Source organism: Leptopilina boulardi, unplaced genomic scaffold (assembly GCF_019393585.1).
Source record: "Leptopilina boulardi isolate dan_hultmark-lab unplaced genomic scaffold, ZJU_Lbou_2.1 LbouV2_302, whole genome shotgun sequence".
NCBI lineage: Eukaryota > Metazoa > Arthropoda > Insecta > Hymenoptera > Figitidae > Leptopilina > Leptopilina boulardi.
In genome coordinates this window covers 2,691,831-2,714,480 of record NW_026137866.1, presented here as the reverse complement: position 1 = coordinate 2,714,480, position 22,650 = coordinate 2,691,831, and the positions used below count along the sequence as shown (strand labels likewise).

Genomic DNA, 22,650 nt, shown 5'->3' with positions numbered 1-22,650 from the left:
AAGCTACAACGAAACGTCGAGAATACCTTTACCTAAAGAGTCTCCAAAAGTTGTAGTTTGTGTAGTTTTAGATGCAAAAAATAAATTATTCCTTGGATTTATTAAACAACTAATATTGAAAAGAGAAATAATTATCTTTGTTTCTAAAACACAAGCTACAACGAAACGTCGAGAATACCTTTACCTAAAGAGTCTCCAAAAGTTGTAGTTTGTGTAGTTTTAGATGCAAAAATAAATTATTCCAAGGTTTTATTAATCAACTAAAATTGAAAAGAGAAATAATTATCTTTGTTTCTAAAACACAAGCTACAACGAAACGTCGAGAATACCTTTACCTAAAGAGTCTCCAAAAGTTGTAGTTTGTGTAGTTTTAGACGCAAAAATGAATTATTTCAAGGTTTTATAAATCAACTTAAATTCAAAAGAGAAATAATTATCTTTGTTTCTAAAACACAAGCTACAACGAAACGTCGAGAATACCTTTACCTAAAGAGTCTCCAAAAGTTGTAGTTTGTGTAGTTTTAGATGCAAGAAATAAATTATTCCTTGGATTTATTAAACAACTAATATTGAAAAGAGAAATAATTATCTTTGTTTCTCAAACACAAGCTACAACGAAACGTCGAGAATACCTTTACCTAAAGAGTCTCCAAAAGTTGTAGTTTGTGTAGTTTTAGACGCAAAAATGAATTATTTCAAAGTTTTATAAATCAACTTAAATTGAAAAGAGAAATAATTTTCTTTGTTTCTAAAACACAAGCTACAACGAAACGTCGAGAATACCTTTACCTAAAGAGTCTCCAAAAGTTGTAGTTTGTGTAGTTTTAGATGCAAAAAATAAATTATTCCTTGGATTTATTAAACAACTAATATTGAAAAGAGAAATAATTATCTTTGTTTCTAAAACACAAGCTACAACGAAACGTCGAGAATACCTTTACCTAAAGAGTCTCCAAAAGTTGTAGTTTGTGTAGTTTTAGACGCAAAAATGAATTATTTCAAGGTTTTATAAATCAACTTAAATTGAAAAGAGAAATAATTTTCTTTGTTTCTAAAACACAGGCTACAACGAAACGTCGAGAATACCTTTACCTAAAGAGTCTCCAAAAGTAGTAGTTTGTGTAGTTTTAGACGCAAAAATGAATTATTCCTTGGATTTATTAAACAACTAATATTGAAAAGAGAAATAATTATCTTTGTTTCTAAAACACAAGCTACAACGAAACGTCGAGAATACCTTTACCTAAAGAGTCTCCAAAAGTAGTAGTTTGTGTAGTTTTAGACGCAAAAATGAATTATTCCTTGGATTTATTAAACAACTAATATTGAAAAGAGAAATAATTATCTTTGTTTCTAAAACACAAGCTACAACGAAACGTCGAGAATACCTTTACCTAAAGAGTCTCCAAAAGTAGTAGTTTGTGTAGTTTTAGACGCAAAAATGAATTATTTCAAGGTTTTATAAATCAACTTAAATTCAAAAGAGAAATAATTATCTTTGTTTCTAAAACACAAGCTACAACGAAACGTCGAGAATACCTTTACCTAAAGAGTCTCCAAAAGTTGTAGTTTGTGTAGTTTTAGACGCAAAAATGAATTATTTCAAGGTTTTATAAATCAACTTAAATTGAAAAGAGAAATAATTATCTTTGTTTCTCAAACACAAGCTACAACGAAACGTCGAGAATACCTTTACCTAAAGAGTCTCCAAAAGTTGTAGTTTGTGTAGTTTTAGATGCAAAAAATAAATTATTCTTTGATTTATTAAACAACTAATACTGAAAAGAGAAATAATTATCTTTGTTTCTAAAACACAAGCTACAACGAAACGTCGAGAATACCTTTACCATAGAGTCTCCAAAAGTTGTAGTTTGTGTAGTTTTAGACGCAAAAATGAATTATTTCAAGGTTTTATAAATCAACTTAAATTGAAAAGAGAAATAATTATCTTTGTTTCTAAAACACAAGCTACAACGAAACGTCGAGAATACCTTTACCTAAAGAGTCTCCAAAAGTTGTAGTTTGTGTAGTTTTAGACGCAAAAATGAATTATTTCAAGGTTTTATTAAATCAACTAAATTGAAAAGAGAAATAATTATCTTTGTTTCTAAAACACAAGCTACAACGAAACGTCGAGAATACCTTTACCTAAAGAGTCTCCAAAAGTAGTAGTTTGTGTAGTTTTAGACGCAAAAATGAATTATTTCAAGGTTTTATAAATCAACTTAAATTGAAAAGAGAAATAATTATCTTTGTTTCTAAAACACAAGCTACAACGAAACGTCGAGAATACCTTTACCTAAAGAGTCTCCAAAAGTTGTAGTTTGTGTAGTTTTAGACGCAAAAATGAATTATTTCAAGGTTTTATAAATCAACTTAAATTGAAAAGAGAAATAATTATCTTTGTTTCTAAAACACAAGCTACAACGAAACGTCGAGAATACCTTTACCTAAAGAGTCTCCAAAAGTTGTAGTTTGTGTAGTTTTAGACGCAAAAATGAATTATTTCAAGGTTTTATAAATCAACTTAAATTGAAAAGAGAAATAATTATCTTTGTTTCTAAAACACAAGCTACAACGAAACGTCGAGAATACCTTTACCTAAAGAGTCTCCAAAAGTAGTAGTTTGTGTAGTTTTAGACGCAAAAATGAATTATTCCTTGGATTTATTAAACAACTAATATTGAAAAGAGAAATAATTATCTTTGTTTCTAAAACACAAGCTACAACGAAACGTCGAGAATACCTTTACCTAAAGAGTCTCCAAAAGTTGTAGTTTGTGTAGTTTTAGATGCAAAAAATAAATTATTCCTTGGATTTATTAAACAACTAATATTGAAAAGAGAAATAATTATCTTTGTTTCTAAAACACAAGCTACAACGAAACGTCGAGAATACCTTTACCTAAAGAGTCTCCAAAAGTTGTAGTTTGTGTAGTTTTAGATGCAAAAAATAAATTATTCCTTGGATTTATTAAACAACTAATATTGAAAAGAGAAATAATTATCTTTGTTTCTAAAACACAAGCTACAACGAAACGTCGAGAATACCTTTACCTAAAGAGTCTCCAAAAGTTGTAGTTTGTGTAGTTTTAGACGCAAAAATGAATTATTTCAAGGTTTTATAAATCAACTTAAATTGAAAAGAGAAATAATTATCTTTGTTTCTAAAACACAAGCTACAACGAAACGTCGAGAATACCTTTACCTAAAGAGTCTCCAAAAGTTGTAGTTTGTGTAGTTTTAGACGCAAAAATGAATTATTTCAAGGTTTTATAAATCAACTTAAATTGAAAAGAGAAATAATTATCTTTGTTTCTAAAACACAAGCTACAACGAAACGTCGAGAATACCTTTACCTAAAGAGTCTCCAAAAGTTGTAGTTTGTGTAGTTTTAGACGCAAAAATGAATTATTTCAAGGTTTTATAAATCAACTTAAATTGAAAAGAGAAATAATTATCTTTGTTTCTAAAACACAAGCTACAACGAAACGTCGAGAATACCTTTACCTAAAGAGTCTCCAAAAGTTGTAGTTTGTGTAGTTTTAGACGCAAAAATGAATTATTTCAAGGTTTTATAAATCAACTTAAATTGAAAAGAGAAATAATTATCTTTGTTTCTAAAACACAAGCTACAACGAAACGTCGAGAATACCTTTACCTAAAGAGTCTCCAAAAGTTGTAGTTTGTGTAGTTTTAGACGCAAAAATGAATTATTTCAAGGTTTTATAAATCAACTTAAATTGAAAAGAGAAATAATTATCTTTGTTTCTAAAACACAAGCTACAACGAAACGTCGAGAATACCTTTACCTAAAGAGTCTCCAAAAGTTGTAGTTTGTGTAGTTTTAGACGCAAAAATGAATTATTTCAAGGTTTTATAAATCAACTTAAATTCAAAAGAGAAATAATTATCTTTGTTTCTCAAACACAAGCTACAACGAAACGTCGAGAATACCTTTACCTAAAGAGTCTCCAAAAGTTGTAGTTTGTGTAGTTTTAGATGCAAAAAATAAATTATTCCTTGGATTTATTAAACAACTAATATTGAAAAGAGAAATAATTATCTTTGTTTCTAAAACACAAGCTACAACGAAACGTCGAGAATACCTTTACCTAAAGAGTCTCCAAAAGTTGTAGTTTGTGTAGTTTTAGACGCAAAAATGAATTATTTCAAGGTTTTATAAATCAACTTAAATTGAAAAGAGAAATAATTATCTTTGTTTCTAAAACACAAGCTACAACGAAACGTCGAGAATACCTTTACCTAAAGAGTCTCCAAAAGTTGTAGTTTGTGTAGTTTTAGATGCAAAAAATAAATTATTCCAAGGTTTTATTAAATCAACTAAATTGAAAAGAGAAATAATTATCTTTGTTTCTAAAACACAAGCTACAACGAAACGTCGAGAATACCTTTACCTAAAGAGTCTCCAAAAGTTGTAGTTTGTGTAGTTTTAGATGCAAGAAATAAATTATTCCTTGGATTTATTAAACAACTAATATTGAAAAGAGAAATAATTATCTTTGTTTCTAAAACACAAGCTACAACGAAACGTCGAGAATACCTTTACCTAAAGAGTCTCCAAAAGTTGTAGTTTGTGTAGTTTTAGACGCAAAAATGAATTATTTCAAAGTTTTATAAATCAACTTAAATTAAAAAGAGAAATAATTTTCTTTGTTTCTAAAACACAAGCTACAACGAAACGTCGAGAATACCTTTACCTAAAGAGTCTCCAAAAGTTGTAGTTTGTGTAGTTTTAGATGCAAAAAATAAATTATTCCAAGGTTTTATTAATCAACTAAAATTGAAAAGAAAAATAATTATCTTTGTTTCTAAAACACAAGCTACAACGAAACGTCGAGAATACCTTTACCTAAAGAGTCTCCAAAAGTTGTAGTTTGTGTAGTTTTAGATGCAAAAAATAAATTATTCCTTGGATTTATTAAACAACTAATATTGAAAAGAGAAATAATTATCTTTGTTTCTAAAACACAAGCTACAACGAAACGTCGAGAATACCTTTACCTAAAGAGTCTCCAAAAGTTGTAGTTTGTGTAGTTTTAGACGCAAAAATGAATTATTTCAAGGTTTTATAAATCAACTTAAATTGAAAAGAGAAATAATTATCTTTGTTTCTAAAACACAGGCTACAACGAAACGTCGAGAATACCTTTACCTAAAGAGTCTCCAAAAGTTGTAGTTTGTGTAGTTTTAGATGCAAAAAATAAATTATTCCTTGGATTTATTAAACAACTAATATTGAAAAGAGAAATAATTATCTTTGTTTCTAAAACACAGGCTACAACGAAACGTCGAGAATACCTTTACCTAAAGAGTCTCCAAAAGTTGTAGTTTGTGTAGCTTTAGATGCAAAAAATAAATTATTCCTTGGATTTATTAAACAACTAATACTGAAAAGAGAAATAATTATCTTTGTTTCTAAAACACAAGCTACAACGAAACGTCGAGAATACCTTTACCTAAAGAGTCTCCAAAAGTTGTAGTTTGTGTAGTTTTAGACGCAAAAATGAATTATTTCAAGGTTTTATAAATCAACTTAAATTGAAAAGAGAAATAATTATCTTTGTTTCTAAAACACAAGCTACAACGAAACGTCGAGAATACCTTTACCTAAAGAGTCTCCAAAAGTTGTAGTTTGTGTAGTTTTAGACGCAAAAATGAATTATTTCAAGGTTTTATAAATCAACTTAAATTGAAAAGAGAAATAATTATCTTTGTTTCTAAAACACAAGCTACAACGAAACGTCGAGAATACCTTTACCTAAAGAGTCTCCAAAAGTTGTAGTTTGTGTAGTTTTAGACGCAAAAATGAATTATTTCAAGGTTTTATAAATCAACTTAAATTCAAAAGAGAAATAATTATCTTTGTTTCTCAAACACAAGCTACAACGAAACGTCGAGAATACCTTTACCAAAGAGTCTCCAAAAGTTGTAGTTTGTGTAGTTTTAGACACAAAAATGAATTATTTCAAGGTTTTATTAATCAACTAGAATTAAAAAGGGAAATTATTATCATTGTTTCTAATACACAAGCTACAACGAAACGTCGAGAATACCTTTACCTAAAGAGTCTCCAAAAGTTGTAGTTTGTGTAGTTTTAGATGCAAAAAATAAATTATTCCAAGGTTTTATTAATCAACTAAAATTGAAAAGAAAAATAATTATCTTTGTTTCTAAAACACAAGCTACAACGAAACGTCGAGAATACCTTTACCTAAAGAGTCTCCAAAAGTTGTAGTTTGTGTAGTTTTAGACGCAAAAATGAATTATTTCAAGGTTTTATAAATCAACTTAAATTCAAAAGAGAAATAATTATCTTTGTTTCTCAAACACAAGCTACAACGAAACGTCGAGAATACCTTTACCTAAAGAGTCTCCAAAAGTTGTAGTTTGTGTAGTTTTAGACGCAAAAATGAATTATTTCAAAGTTTTATAAATCAACTTAAATTGAAAAGAGAAATAATTTTCTTTGTTTCTAAAACACAAGCTACAACGAAACGTCGAGAATACCTTTACCTAAAGAGTCTCCAAAAGTTGTAGTTTGTGTAGTTTTAGATGCAAAAATAAATTATTCCTTGGATTTATTAAACAACTAATATTGAAAAGAGAAATAATTATCTTTGTTTCTAAAACACAAGCTACAACGAAACGTCGAGAATACCTTTACCTAAAGAGTCTCCAAAAGTTGTAGTTTGTGTAGTTTTAGACGCAAAAATGAATTATTTCAAGGTTTTATAAATCAACTTAAATTGAAAAGAGAAATAATTATCTTTGTTTCTAAAACACAAGCTACAACGAAACGTCGAGAATACCTTTACCTAAAGAGTCTCCAAAAGTTGTAGTTTGTGTAGTTTTAGATGCAAAAAATAAATTATTCCTTGGATTTATTAAACAACTAATATTGAAAAGAGAAATAATTATCTTTGTTTCTAAAACACAGGCTACAACGAAACGTCGAGAATACCTTTACCTAAAGAGTCTCCAAAAGTTGTAGTTTGTGTAGTTTTAGACGCAAAAATGAATTATTTCAATGTTTTATAAATCAACTTAAATTGAAAAGAGAAATAATTTTCTTTGTTTCTAAAACACAGGCTACAACGAAACGTCGAGAATACCTTTACCATAGAGTCTCCAAAAGTTGTAGTTTGTGTAGTTTTAGACGCAAAAATGAATTTTTTCAAGGTTTTATAAATCAACTTAAATTGAAAAGAGAAATAATTATCTTTGTTTCTAAAACACAAGCTACAACGAAACGTCGAGAATACCTTTACCTAAAGAGTCTCCAAAAGTTGTAGTTTGTGTAGTTTTAGACGCAAAAATGAATTATTTCAAGGTTTTATAAATCAACTTAAATTGAAAAGAGAAATAATTATCTTTGTTTCTAAAACACAAGCTACAACGAAACGTCGAGAATACCTTTACCTAAAGAGTCTCCAAAAGTTGTAGTTTGTGTAGTTTTAGACGCAAAAATGAATTATTCCTTGGATTTATTAAACAACTAATATTGAAAAGAGAAATAATTATCTTTGTTTCTAAAACACAAGCTACAACGAAACGTCGAGAATACCTTTACCTAAAGAGTCTCCAAAAGTTGTAGTTTGTGTAGTTTTAGATGCAAAAAATAAATTATTCCAAGGTTTTATTAATCAACTTAAATTGAAAAGAGAAATAATTATCTTTGTTTCTAAAACACAAGCTACAACGAAACGTCGAGAATACCTTTACCTAAAGAGTCTCCAAAAGTAGTAGTTTGTGTAGTTTTAGACGCAAAAATGAATTTTTTCAAGGTTTTATAAATCAACTTAAATTGAAAAGAGAAATAATTTTCTTTGTTTCTAAAACACAGGCTACAACGAAACGTCGAGAATACCTTTACCATAGAGTCTCCAAAAGTTGTAGTTTGTGTAGTTTTAGACGCAAAAATGAATTATTTCAAAGTTTTATAAATCAACTTAAATTGAAAAGAGAAATAATTTCTTTGTTTCTAAAACACAAGCTACAACGAAACGTCGAGAATACCTTTACCTAAAGAGTCTCCAAAAGTTGTAGTTTGTGTAGTTTTAGATGCAAAAAATAAATTATTCCTTGGATTTATTAAACAACTAATATTGAAAAGAGAAATAATTATCTTTGTTTCTAAAACACAAGCTACAACGAAACGTCGAGAATACCTTTACCTAAAGAGTCTCCAAAAGTTGTAGTTTGTGTAGTTTTAGACGCAAAAATGAATTATTTCAAGGTTTTATAAATCAACTTAAATTGAAAAGAGAAATAATTATCTTTGTTTCTAAAACACAAGCTACAACGAAACGTCGAGAATACCTTTACCTAAAGAGTCTCCAAAAGTTGTAGTTTGTGTAGTTTTAGATGCAAAAAATAAATTATTCCTTGGATTTATTAAACAACTAATATTGAAAAGAGAAATAATTATCTTTGTTTCTAAAACACAGGCTACAACGAAACGTCGAGAATACCTTTACCTAAAGAGTCTCCAAAAGTTGTAGTTTGTGTAGTTTTAGACGCAAAAATGAATTATTTCAATGTTTTATAAATCAACTTAAATTGAAAAGAGAAATAATTTTCTTTGTTTCTAAAACACAGGCTACAACGAAACGTCGAGAATACCTTTACCATAGAGTCTCCAAAAGTTGTAGTTTGTGTAGTTTTAGACGCAAAAATGAATTTTTTCAAGGTTTTATAAATCAACTTAAATTGAAAAGAGAAATAATTTTCTTTGTTTCTAAAACACAGGCTACAACGAAACGTCGAGAATACCTTTACCAAAGAGTCTCCAAAAGTTGTAGTTTGTGTAGTTTTAGACGCAAAAATGAATTATTTCAAGGTTTTATAAATCAACTTAAATTGAAAAGAGAAATAATTATCTTTGTTTCTAAAACACAAGCTACAACGAAACGTCGAGAATACCTTTACCTAAAGAGTCTCCAAAAGTTGTAGTTTGTGTAGTTTTAGACGCAAAAATGAATTATTTTCAAGGTTTTATAAATCAACTTAAATTGAAAAGAGAAATAATTTTCTTTGTTTCTAAAACACAGGCTACAACGAAACGTCGAGAATACCTTTACCTAAAGAGTCTCCAAAAGTTGTAGTTTGTGTAGTTTTAGACGCAAAAATGAATTATTCCTTGGATTTATTAAACAACTAATATTGAAAAGAGAAATAATTATCTTTGTTTCTAAAACACAAGCTACAACGAAACGTCGAGAATACCTTTACCTAAAGAGTCTCCAAAAGTTGTAGTTTGTGTAGTTTTAGATGCAAAAAATAAATTATTCCAAGGTTTTATTAATCAACTAAAATTGAAAAGAAAAATAATTATCTTCGTTTCTAAAACACAAGCTACAACGAAACGTCGAGAATACCTTTACCTAAAGAGTCTCCAAAAGTTGTAGTTTGTGTAGTTTTAGACGCAAAAATGAATTATTCCAAGGATTTATTAAACAACTAATATTGAAAAGAGAAATAATTATTTTTGTTTCTAAAACACAAGCTACAACGAAACGTCGAGAATACCTTTACCATAGAGTCTCCAAAAGTTGTAGTTTGTGTAGTTTTAGACGCAAAAATGAATTATTTCAAGGTTTTATAAATCAACTTAAATTCAAAAGAGAAATAATTATCTTTGTTTCTAAAACACAAGCTACAACGAAACGTCGAGAATACCTTTACCTAAAGAGTCTCCAAAAGTTGTAGTTTGTGTAGTTTTAGATGCAAAAAATAAATTATTCCAAGGTTTTATTAATCAACTAAAATTGAAAAGAAAAATAATTATCTTTGTTTCTAAAACACAAGCTACAACGAAACGTCGAGAATACCTTTACCTAAAGAGTCTCCAAAAGTTGTAGTTTGTGTAGTTTTAGACGCAAAAATGAATTATTTCAAGGTTTTATAAATCAACTTAAATTGAAAAGAGAAATAATTATCTTTGTTTTTAAAACACAAGCTACAACGAAACGTCGAGAATACCTTTACCTAAAGAGTCTCCAAAAGTTGTAGTTTGTGTAGTTTTAGACGCAAAAATGAATTATTTCAAGGTTTTATAAATCAACTTAAATTGAAAAGAGAAATAATTATCTTTGTTTCTAAAACACAAGCTACAACGAAACGTCGAGAATACCTTTACCTAAAGAGTCTCCAAAAGTTGTAGTTTGTGTAGTTTTAGATGCAAAAAATAAATTATTCCAAGGTTTTATTAATCAACTAAAATTGAAAAGAGAAATAATTATCTTTGTTTCTAAAACACAAGCTACAACGAAACGTCGAGAATACCTTTACCTAAAGAGTCTCCAAAAGTTGTAGTTTGTGTAGTTTTAGACGCAAAAAATGAATTATTCCTTGGATTTATTAAACAACTAATATTGAAAAGAGAAATAATTATCTTTGTTTCTAAAACACAAGCTACAACGAAACGTCGAGAATACCTTTACCTAAAGAGTCTCCAAAAGTTGTAGTTTGTGTAGTTTTAGACGCAAAAATGAATTATTCCTTGGATTTATTAAACAACTAAATTGAAAAGAGAAATAATTATCTTTGTTTCTAAAACACAAGCTACAACGAAACGTCGAGAATACCTTTACCTAAAGAGTCTCCAAAAGTTGTAGTTTGTGTAGTTTTAGACGCAAAAATGAATTATTTCAAGGTTTTATAAATCAACTTAAATTGAAAAGAGAAATAATTATCTTTGTTTCTAAAACACAAGCTACAACGAAACGTCGAGAATACCTTTACCTAAAGAGTCTCCAAAAGTTGTAGTTTGTGTAGTTTTAGACACAAAAATGAATTATTTCAAGGTTTTATTAATCAACTAAATTGAAAAGAGAAATAATTATCTTTGTTTCTAAAACACAAGCTACAACGAAACGTCGAGAATACCTTTACCTAAAGAGTCTCCAAAAGTTGTAGTTTGTGTAGTTTTAGACGCAAAAATGAATTATTCCAAGGTTTTATAAATCAACTTAAATTGAAAAGAAAAATAATTATCTTTGTTTCTAAAACACAAGCTACAACGAAACGTCGAGAATACCTTTACCTAAAGAGTCTCCAAAAGTTGTAGTTTGTGTAGTTTTAGACGCAAAAATGAATTATTTCAAAGTTTTATAAATCAACTTAAATTGAAAAGAGAAATAATTTTCTTTGTTTCTAAAACACAGGCTACAACGAAACGTCGAGAATACCTTTACCTAAAGAGTCTCCAAAAGTTGTAGTTTGTGTAGCTTTAGATGCAAAAAATAAATTATTCCTTGGATTTATTAAACAACTAATATTGAAAAGAGAAATAATTATCTTTGTTTCTAAAACACAAGCTACAACGAAACGTCGAGAATACCTTTACCTAAAGAGTCTCCAAAAGTTGTAGTTTGTGTAGTTTTAGATGCAAAAAATAAATTATTCCTTGGATTTATTAAACAACTAATATTGAAAAGAGAAATAATTATCTTTGTTTCTAAAACACAAGCTACAACGAAACGTCGAGAATACCTTTACCTAAAGAGTCTCCAAAAGTTGTAGTTTGTGTAGTTTTAGATGCAAAAAATAAATTATTCCTTGGATTTATTAAACAACTAATATTGAAAAGAGAAATAATTATCTTTGTTTCTGAAACACAGGCTACAACGAAACGTCGAGAATACCTTTACCTAAAGAGTCTCCAAAAGTTGTAGTTTGTGTAGTTTTAGACGCAAAAATGAATTTTTTCAAGGTTTTATAAATCAACTTAAATTGAAAAGAGAAATAATTATCTTTGTTTCTAAAACACAAGCTACAACGAAACGTCGAGAATACCTTTACCTAAAGAGTCTCCAAAAGTTGTAGTTTGTGTAGTTTTAGACGCAAAAATGAATTATTTCAAGGTTTTATAAATCAACTTAAATTGAAAAGAGAAATAATTTTCTTTGTTTCTAAAACACAAGCTACAACGAAACGTCGAGAATACCTTTACCATAGAGCCTCCAAAAGTTGTAGTTTGTGTAGTTTTAGACACAAAAATGAATTATTTCAAGGTTTTATTAATCAACTAGAATTGAAAAGAGAAATAATTATCATTGTTTCTAAAACACAAGCTACAACGAAACGTCGAGAATACCTTTACCTAAAGAGTCTCCAAAAGTTGTAGTTTGTGTAGTTTTAGACGCAAAAATGAATTATTCCAAGGTTTTATAAATCAACTAAAATTGAAAAGAGAAATAATTATCTTTGTTTCTAAAACACAAGCTACAACGAAACGTCGAGAATACCTTTACCTAAAGAGTCTCCAAAAGTTGTAGTTTGTGTAGTTTTAGACGCAAAAATGAATTATTTCAAGGTTTTATAAATCAACTTAAATTGAAAAGAGAAATAATTTTCTTTGTTTCTAAAACACAGGCTACAACGAAACGTCGAGAATACCTTTACCTAAAGAGTCTCCAAAAGTTGTAGTTTGTGTAGCTTTAGATGCAAAAAATAAATTATTCCTTGGATTTATTAAACAACTAATATTGAAAAGAGAAATAATTATCTTTGTTTCTAAAACACAAGCTACAACGAAACGTCGAGAATACCTTTACCTAAAGAGTCTCCAAAAGTTGTAGTTTGTGTAGTTTTAGATGCAAAAAATAAATTATTCCTTGGATTTATTAAACAACTAATATTGAAAAGAGAAATAATTATCTTTGTTTCTAAAACACAGGCTACAACGAAACGTCGAGAATACCTTTACCTAAAGAGTCTCCAAAAGTTGTAGTTTGTGTAGTTTTAGACGCAAAAATGAATTATTTCAATGTTTTATAAATCAACTTAAATTGAAAAGAGAAATAATTTTCTTTGTTTCTAAAACACAGGCTACAACGAAACGTCGAGAATACCTTTACCATAGAGTCTCCAAAAGTTGTAGTTTGTGTAGTTTTAGACGCAAAAATGAATTTTTTCAAGGTTTTATAAATCAACTTAAATTGAAAAGAGAAATAATTATCTTTGTTTCTAAAACACAAGCTACAACGAAACGTCGAGAATACCTTTACCTAAAGAGTCTCCAAAAGTTGTAGTTTGTGTAGTTTTAGATGCAAAAAATAAATTATTCCTTTGATTTATTAAACAACTAATACTGAAAAGAGAAATAATTATCTTTGTTTCTAAAACACAAGCTACAACGAAACGTCGAGAATACCTTTACCTAAAGAGTCTCCAAAAGTTGTAGTTTGTGTAGTTTTAGACGCAAAAATGAATTATTTCAAGGTTTTATAAATCAACTTAAATTGAAAAGAGAAATAATTTTCTTTGTTTCTAAAACACAAGCTACAACGAAACGTCGAGAATACCTTTACCATAGAGCCTCCAAAAGTTGTAGTTTGTGTAGTTTTAGACACAAAAATGAATTATTTCAAGGTTTTATTAATCAACTAGAATTAAAAAGGGAAATTATTATCATTGTTTCTAATACACAAACTACAGCGTAACGTCGAGAATACCTTTACCTAAAGAGTCTCCAAAAGTTGTAGTTTGTGTAGTTTTAGATGCAAAAAATAAATTATTCCAAGGTTTTATTAATCAACTAAAATTGAAAAGAAAAATAATTATCTTTGTTTCTAAAACACAAGCTACAACGAAACGTCGAGAATACCTTTACCTAAAGAGTCTCCAAAAGTTGTAGTTTGTGTAGTTTTAGACGCAAAAATGAATTATTTCAATGTTTTATAAATCAACTTAAATTGAAAAGAGAAATAATTTTCTTTGTTTCTAAAACACAGGCTACAACGAAACGTCGAGAATACCTTTACCATAGAGTCTCCAAAAGTTGTAGTTTGTGTAGTTTTAGACGCAAAAATGAATTTTTTCAAGGTTTTATAAATCAACTTAAATTGAAAAGAGAAATAATTATCTTTGTTTCTAAAACACAAGCTACAACGAAACGTCGAGAATACCTTTACCTAAAGAGTCTCCAAAAGTTGTAGTTTGTGTAGTTTTAGATGCAAAAAATAAATTATTCCTTGGATTTATTAAACAACTAATATTGAAAAGAGAAATAATTATCTTTGTTTCTAAAACACAGGCTACAACGAAACGTCGAGAATACCTTTACCTAAAGAGTCTCCAAAAGTTGTAGTTTGTGTAGTTTTAGATGCAAAAAATAAATTATTCCTTGGATTTATTAAACAACTAATATTGAAAAGAGAAATAATTATCTTTGTTTCTAAAACACAGGCTACAACGAAACGTCGAGAATACCTTTACCTAAAGAGTCTCCAAAAGTTGTAGTTTGTGTAGTTTTAGAAGCAAGAAATAAATTATTCCTTGGATTTATTAAACAACTAATATTGAAAAGAGAAATAATTATCTTTGTTTCTAAAACACAAGCTACAACGAAACGTCGAGAATACCTTTACCTAAAGAGTCTCCAAATGTTGTAGTTTGTGTAGTTTTAGACGCAAAAATGAATTATTTCAAGGTTTTATAAATCAACTTAAATTGAAAAGAGAAATAATTATCTTTGTTTCTAAAACACAGGCTACAACGAAACGTCGAGAATACCTTTACCATAGAGTCTCCAAAAGTTGTAGTTTGTGTAGTTTTAGATGCAAAAAATAAATTATTCCTTGGATTTATTAAACAACTAATATTGAAAAGAGAAATAATTATCTTTGTTTCTAAAACACAGGCTACAACGAAACGTCGAGAATACCTTTACCATAGAGTCTCCAAAAGTTGTAGTTTGTGTAGTTTTAGACGCAAAAATGAATTTTTTCAAGGTTTTATAAATCAACTTAAATTGAAAAGAGAAATAATTATCTTTGTTTCTAAAACACAAGCTACAACGAAACGTCGAGAATACCTTTACCTAAAGAGTCTCCAAAAGTTGTAGTTTGTGTAGTTTTAGACGCAAAAATGAATTATTTCAAGGTTTTATAAATCAACTTAAATTCAAAAGAGAAATAATTATCTTTGTTTCTAAAACACAAGCTACAACGAAACGTCGAGAATACCTTTACCTAAAGAGTCTCCAAAAGTTGTAGTTTGTGTAGTTTTAGATGCAAAAAATAAATTATTCCTTGGATTTATTAAACAACTTATATTGAAAAGAGAAATAATTATCTTTGTTTCTAAAACACAAGCTACAACGAAACGTCGAGAATACCTTTACCTAAAGAGTCTCCAAAAGTTGTAGTTTGTGTAGTTTTAGATGCAAAAAATAAATTATTCCTTTGATTTATTAAACAACTAATACTGAAAAGAGAAATAATTATCTTTGTTTCTAAAACACAAGCTACAACGAAACGTCGAGAATACCTTTACCTAAAGAGTCTCCAAAAGTTGTAGTTTGTGTAGTTTTAGACGCAAAAATGAATTATTTCAAGGTTTTATAAATCAACTTAAATTGAAAAGAGAAATAATTATCTTTGTTTCTAAAACACAAGCTACAACGAAACGTCGAGAATACCTTTACCTAAAGAGTCTCCAAAAGTTGTAGTTTGTGTAGTTTTAGACGCAAAAATGAATTATTTCAAGGTTTTATAAATCAACTTAAATTGAAAAGAGAAATAATTTTCTTTGTTTCTAAAACACAAGCTACAACGAAACGTCGAGAATACCTTTACCATAGAGCCTCCAAAAGTTGTAGTTTGTGTAGTTTTAGACACAAAAATGAATTATTTCAAGGTTTTATTAATCAACTAGAATTAAAAAGGGAAATTATTATCATTGTTTCTAATACACAAACTACAGCGTAACGTCGAGAATACCTTTACCTAAAGAGTCTCCAAAAGTTGTAGTTTGTGTAGTTTTAGATGCAAAAAATAAATTATTCCAAGGTTTTATTAATCAACTAAAATTGAAAAGAAAAATAATTATCTTTGTTTCTAAAACACAAGCTACAACGAAACGTCGAGAATACCTTTACCTAAAGAGTCTCCAAAAGTTGTAGTTTGTGTAGTTTTAGACGCAAAAATGAATTATTTCAAGGTTTTATAAATCAACTTAAATTCAAAAGAGAAATAATTATCTTTGTTTCTCAAACACAAGCTACAACGAAACGTCGAGAATACCTTTACCTAAAGAGTCTCCAAAAGTTGTAGTTTGTGTAGTTTTAGACGCAAAAATGAATTATTTCAAAGTTTTATAAATCAACTTAAATTGAAAAGAGAAATAATTTTCTTTGTTTCTAAAACACAGGCTACAACGAAACGTCGAGAATACCTTTACCTAAAGAGTCTCCAAAAGTTGTAGTTTGTGTAGCTTTAGATGCAAAAAATAAATTATTCCTTGGATTTATTAAACAACTAATATTGAAAAGAGAAATAATTATCTTTGTTTCTAAAACACAGGCTACAACGAAACGTCGAGAATACCTTTACCTAAAGAGTCTCCAAAAGTTGTAGTTTGTGTAGCTTTAGATGCAAAAAATAAATTATTCCTTGGATTTATTAAACAACTAATATTGAAAAGAGAAATAATTATCTTTGTTTCTAAAACACAAGCTACAACGAAACGTCGAGAATACCTTTACCTAAAGAGTCTCCAAAAGTTGTAGTTTGTGTAGTTTTAGATGCAAAAAATAAATTATTCCTTGGATTTATTAAACAACTAATATTGAAAAGAGAAATAATTATCTTTGTTTCTAAAACACAAGCTACAACGAAACGTCGAGAATACCTTTACCTAAAGAGTCTTCAAATGTTGTAGTTTGTGTAGTTTTAGACGCAAAAATGAATTATTTCAAGGTTTTATAAATCAACTTAAATTGAAAAGAGAAATAATTATCTTTGTTTCTAAAACACAGGCTACAACGAAACGTCGAGAATACCTTTACCTAAAGAGTCTCCAAAAGTTGTAGTTTGTGTAGTTTTAGATGCAAAAAATAAATTATTCCTTGGATTTATTAAACAACTAATATTGAAAAGAGAAATAATTATCTTTGTTTCTAAAACACAGGCTACAACGAAACGTCGAGAATACCTTTACCATAGAGTCTCCAAAAGTTGTAGTTTGTGTAGGTTTAGACGCAAAAATGAATTATTTCAAGGTTTTATTAATCAACTAGAATTAAAAAGGGAAATTATTATCATTGTTTCTAATACACAAACTACAGCGTAACGTCGAGAATACCTTTACCATAGAGTCTCCAAAAGTTGTAGTTTGTGTAGTTTTAGACGCAAAAATGAATTTTTTCAAGGTTTTATAAATCAACTTAAATTGAAAAGAGAAATAATTATCTTTGTTTCTAAAACACAAGCTACAACGAAACGTCGAGAATACCTTTACCTAAAGAGTCTCCAAAAGTTGTAGTTTGTGTAGTTTTAGATGCAAAAAATAAATTATTCCTTGGATTTATTAAACAACTAATATTGAAAAGAGAAATAATTATCTTTGTTTCTAAAACACAGGCTACAACGAAACGTCGAGAATACCTTTACCTAAAGAGTCTCCAAAAGTTGTAGTTTGTGTAGTTTTAGATGCAAAAAATAAATTATTCCTTGGATTTATTAAACAACTAATATTGAAAAGAGAAATAATTATCTTTGTTTCTAAAACACAGGCTACAACGAAACGTCGAGAATACCTTTACCTAAAGAGTCTCCAAAAGTTGTAGTTTGTGTAGTTTTAGACGCAAAAATGAATTATTTCAATGTTTTATAAATCAACTTAAATTGAAAAGAGAAATAATTTTCTTTGTTTCTAAAACACAGGCTACAACGAAACGTCGAGAATACCTTTACCATAGAGTCTCCAAAAGTTGTAGTTTGTGTAGTTTTAGACGCAAAAATGAATTTTTTCAAGGTTTTATAAATCAACTTAAATTGAAAAGAGAAATAATTATCTTTGTTTCTAAAACACAAGCTACAACGAAACGTCGAGAATACCTTTACCTAAAGAGTCTCCAAAAGTTGTAGTTTGTGTAGTTTTAGATGCAAAAAATAAATTATTCCTTGGATTTATTAAACAACTAATATTGAAAAGAGAAATAATTATCTTTGTTTCTAAAACACAGGCTACAACGAAACGTCGAGAATACCTTTACCTAAAGAGTCTCCAAAAGTTGTAGTTTGTGTAGTTTTAGATGCAAAAAATAAATTATTCCTTGGATTTATTAAACAACTAATATTGAAAAGAGAAATAATTATCTTTGTTTCTAAAACACAGGCTACAACGAAACGTCGAGAATACCTTTACCTAAAGAGTCTCCAAAAGTTGTAGTTTGTGTAGTTTTAGACGCAAAAATGAATTATTTCAATGTTTTATAAATCAACTTAAATTGAAAAGAGAAATAATTTTCTTTGTTTCTAAAACACAGGCTACAACGAAACGTCGAGAATACCTTTACCATAGAGTCTCCAAAAGTTGTAGTTTGTGTAGTTTTAGACGCAAAAATGAATTTTTTCAAGGTTTTATAAATCAACTTAAATTGAAAAGAGAAATAATTATCTTTGTTTCTAAAACACAAGCTACAACGAAACGTCGAGAATACCTTTACCTAAAGAGTCTCCAAAAGTTGTAGTTTGTGTAGTTTTAGATGCAAAAAATAAATTATTCCTTGGATTTATTAAACAACTAATATTGAAAAGAGAAATAATTATCTTTGTTTCTAAAACACAAGCTACAACGAAACGTCGAGAATACCTTTACCTAAAGAGTCTCCAAAAGTTGTAGTTTGTGTAGTTTTAGATGCAAAAAATAAATTATTCCTTGGATTTATTAAACAACTAATATTGAAAAGAGAAATAATTATCTTTGTTTCTAAAACACAGGCTACAACGAAACGTCGAGAATACCTTTACCTAAAGAGTCTCCAAAAGTTGTAGTTTGTGTAGTTTTAGATGCAAAAAATAAATTATTCCTTGGATTTATTAAACAACTAATATTGAAAAGAGAAATAATTATCTTTGTTTCTAAAACACAGGCTACAACGAAACGTCGAGAATACCTTTACCTAAAGAGTCTCCAAAAGTTGTAGTTTGTGTAGTTTTAGACGCAAAAATGAATTATTCCTTGGATTTATTAAACAACTAATATTGAAAAGAGAAATAATTATCTTTGTTTCTAAAACACAAGCTACAACGAAACGTCGAGAATACCTTTACCTAAAGAGTCTCCAAAAGTTGTAGTTTGTGTAGTTTTAGATGCAAAAAATAAATTATTCCAAGGTTTTATTAATCAACTAAAATTGAAAAGAAAAATAATTATCTTCGTTTCTAAAACACAAGCTACAACGAAACGTCGAGAATACCTTTGCCTAAAGAGTCTCCAAAAGTTGTAGTTTGTGTAGTTTTAGATGCAAAAAATAAATTATTCCTTGGATTTATTAAACAACTAATATTGAAAAGAGAAATAATTATCTTTGTTTCTAAAACACAGGCTACAACGAAACGTCGAGAATACCTTTACCTAAAGAGTCTCCAAAAGTTGTAGTTTGTGTAGTTTTAGATGCAAAAAATAAATTATTCCTTGGATTTATTAAACAACTAATATTGAAAAGAGAAATAATTATCTTTGTTTCTAAAACACAAGCTACAACGAAACGTCGAGAATACCTTTACCTAAAGAGTCTCCAAAAGTTGTAGTTTGTGTAGTTTTAGACGCAAAAATGAATTATTTCAATGTTTTATAAATCAACTTAAATTGAAAAGAGAAATAATTTTCTTTGTTTCTAAAACACAGGCTACAACGAAACGTTGAGAATACCTTTACCATAGAGTCTCCAAAAGTTGTAGTTTGTGTAGTTTTAGACGCAAAAATGAATTTTTTCAAGGTTTTATAAATCAACTTAAATTGAAAAGAGAAATAATTATCTTTGTTTCTAAAACACAAGCTACAACGAAACGTCGAGAATACCTTTACCTAAAGAGTCTCCAAAAGTTGTAGTTTGTGTAGTTTTAGACGCAAAAATGAATTTTTTCAAGGTTTTATAAATCAACTTAAATTGAAAAGAGAAATAATTTTCTTTGTTTCTAAAACACAGGCTACAACGAAACGTCGAGAATACCTTTACCTAAAGAGTCTCCAAAAGTTGTAGTTTGTGTAGTTTTAGACGCAAAAATGAATTATTCCTTGGATTTATTAAACAACTAATATTGAAAAGAGAAATAATTATCTTTGTTTCTAAAACACAAGCTACAACGAAACGTCGAGAATACCTTTACCTAAAGAGTCTCCAAAAGTTGTAGTTTGTGTAGTTTTAGATGCAAAAAATAAATTATTCCAAGGTTTTATTAATCAACTAAAATTGAAAAGAAAAATAATTATCTTCGTTTCTAAAACACAAGCTACAACGAAACGTCGAGAATACCTTTACCTAAAGAGTCTCCAAAAGTTGTAGTTTGTGTAGTTTTAGACGCAAAAATGAATTATTCCTTGGATTTATTAAACAACTAATATTGAAAAGAGAAATAATTATCTTTGTTTCTAAAACACAAGCTACAACGAAACGTCGAGAATACCTTTACCTAAAGAGTCTCCAAAAGTTGTAGTTTGTGTAGTTTTAGACGCAAAAATGAATTATTCCTTGGATTTATTAAACAACTAATATTGAAAAGAGAAATAATTATCTTTGTTTCTAAAACCCAAGCTGCAACAAAACGTTGAGAATACCTTCAGCTGAAGAGTCTCGAAAGTTTATAGTTTTTGTAGTTTTAGGTGCATAAATGATCATTCTGAAGTTTAATTATGCAATAAAAATTTGATAATATCTTTTCTTAAATTGTCTATTTAAAATTACACATAGTTTCAATCATATCACTTGTGATAACATTTGTAAATTAAGCTGCATAGATTAAATATTTATTAACACTTACCTTTGAAAGCATACAATTATTTTTGAGATTTAATTTGCACTGCACTAACAGTATTCTGAAATATGAGAAATGTAATCAAAAACGCGTATAAATAAAATCTTTTTCATATTTAATTTCTAATATGCACAACATGTTAATCTAATATGTATTTGAAAATCAAATTTTATTATTCGTAATACGTGAAATTGAAAAATAAAATAAAACATTGAAGAAGTAACTTCGTTTTTCAATTAAAGTTATCGCGCATCAATCCACAGCATTTTATTTTTTGATTAAATAAAATTACCAACCTGTGTTCGTTTAACATGTAAAAAAATGACATGACTTTTACGCATTAATTAACATCATAGACAGTTACTCTGGACTTTTACATTTGTGAACGCGTAAATACCAAAATATGTTTCAAAAGCCTCTTTTTCCAAAAATTTTTTTAACAAAATATTTTTGAGAAAGGATTATAAACAATTAATTTTTAAAACTAAAATTTTAAAAAAAAATTTAATAAAAACAAATTTTAGAGAGAAAATTTTAGAAAATGTAAAATTAAAAAAATGACCCAAAAAAAATTTTACAAAAAGAAATTGATTTCAAAAACATTTTCTAAGCAAAAAAAAAATTAATGAAAAAAAATAAAAAAAATAAATTTTAAATACAAAAGTTATTAAAAAAATTTAGGAAAAAAGATAAAAAAAAAAAAAAAAAAATTTCGAAAAAAAAAAAAAAAAATTTTGAAAAAAAAAAAAAAAATTTTGAAAAAAAAAAAAAAAAAAAAAAAAAAAAAAAATTTCGAAAAAAAAAAAATAAAAAAAAAAAAAAAAAAATTACAAAAAAAAAATCAAAGAAAAATTTTGTTTTATGAAAAAAAATTTCATGAAAGAAAAAAAATATAATTACAAAAAAAAGAAATGTTTTTTTAGAGACTGATTTTTCTCTTTATATAACAATTTTTTTTTGTGTCTAATTTGTATTGTCTCCTTTAAATATACTTGGAATTTCAAAGTTTTCTATTTCTAGCAATTCTAATTTCAAAGGCTTTAAGTTCCAAGTTTTATAAGACTACTGGAAGCTTTGAAAGCTAAGCTCTTTAAATTTTAAATTATTTTTTCTAAATTCAAATTTTAAATAACATTTCAAAAAAAAAGAAACGAAATAAAAAATTTTACATAAAAAAATATTTAAAAAAATATAAATAATACTAAAAATAAAATACTATTAATAAAACAAAATATTATCATTAATAAATAATAGAATTTCTAAAGCGTTGAGTGAAAGCAACAAAAATTTTAATTACTTCCCTCTTTGACGAATTAATTAAGCGAGATCAAAAAGAAAAAATTTTATTTAAAAAAAAAAGATAGAATAGTTTATCAAAATTTTTTTTCTCTAAATTTTTTTGCATAATTAATTTTTAATTTATTTAATTAATTTTTAATAATTTATTTTTACATAATTTGTAGTAATTTTTCATCTCCCTTTTTTCTATATTGTTAATAAAAAAAAAACGATTTTTTTCAAACAATTCACATTCCCTTCTTTTATTATAATTAAATATTTGTTATTTATAAATTATTATTAAATTTACTCCGTACTTTTAATTAAATTTTTTTTTCTTTATTTGTTAAAAAATACTTTTTTCTGCATTTGCAAAAAAAAAAAAAAACATTTTAATGGTCTCTGTGTTTGTAAAATAATTAGACTTAATTTGAATATCAACAAATTTTATATTATGGATCTTATCTTTGTGAAATTATCAAGCGCCACACAAAATTGTTTGTAACGAGTAAAAGCGCCTTATCGACTAGATCAAAGTAAACCCCCTTTGGTGCCAATGTCAAGTAAAGTGATCAATATGTAAT

At 27.6% G+C, this 22,650-nt stretch overlaps 1 long non-coding RNA gene across 1 annotated transcript; it reads right to left on the bottom strand.

The window, feature by feature from the left end:
- Nucleotides 1–9,114: 9,114 nt before the first annotated feature.
- LOC127282728 (uncharacterized) lies at nt 9,115–21,341 on the bottom strand. The gene is made up of 3 exons (XR_007843239.1): nt 19,987–21,341; nt 18,934–19,230; nt 9,115–9,406 (listed from the first exon to the last, which is right to left on the bottom strand). It is a non-coding gene; the product is annotated as an uncharacterized LOC127282728 (long non-coding RNA).
- Nucleotides 21,342–22,650: the final 1,309 nt, after the last annotated feature.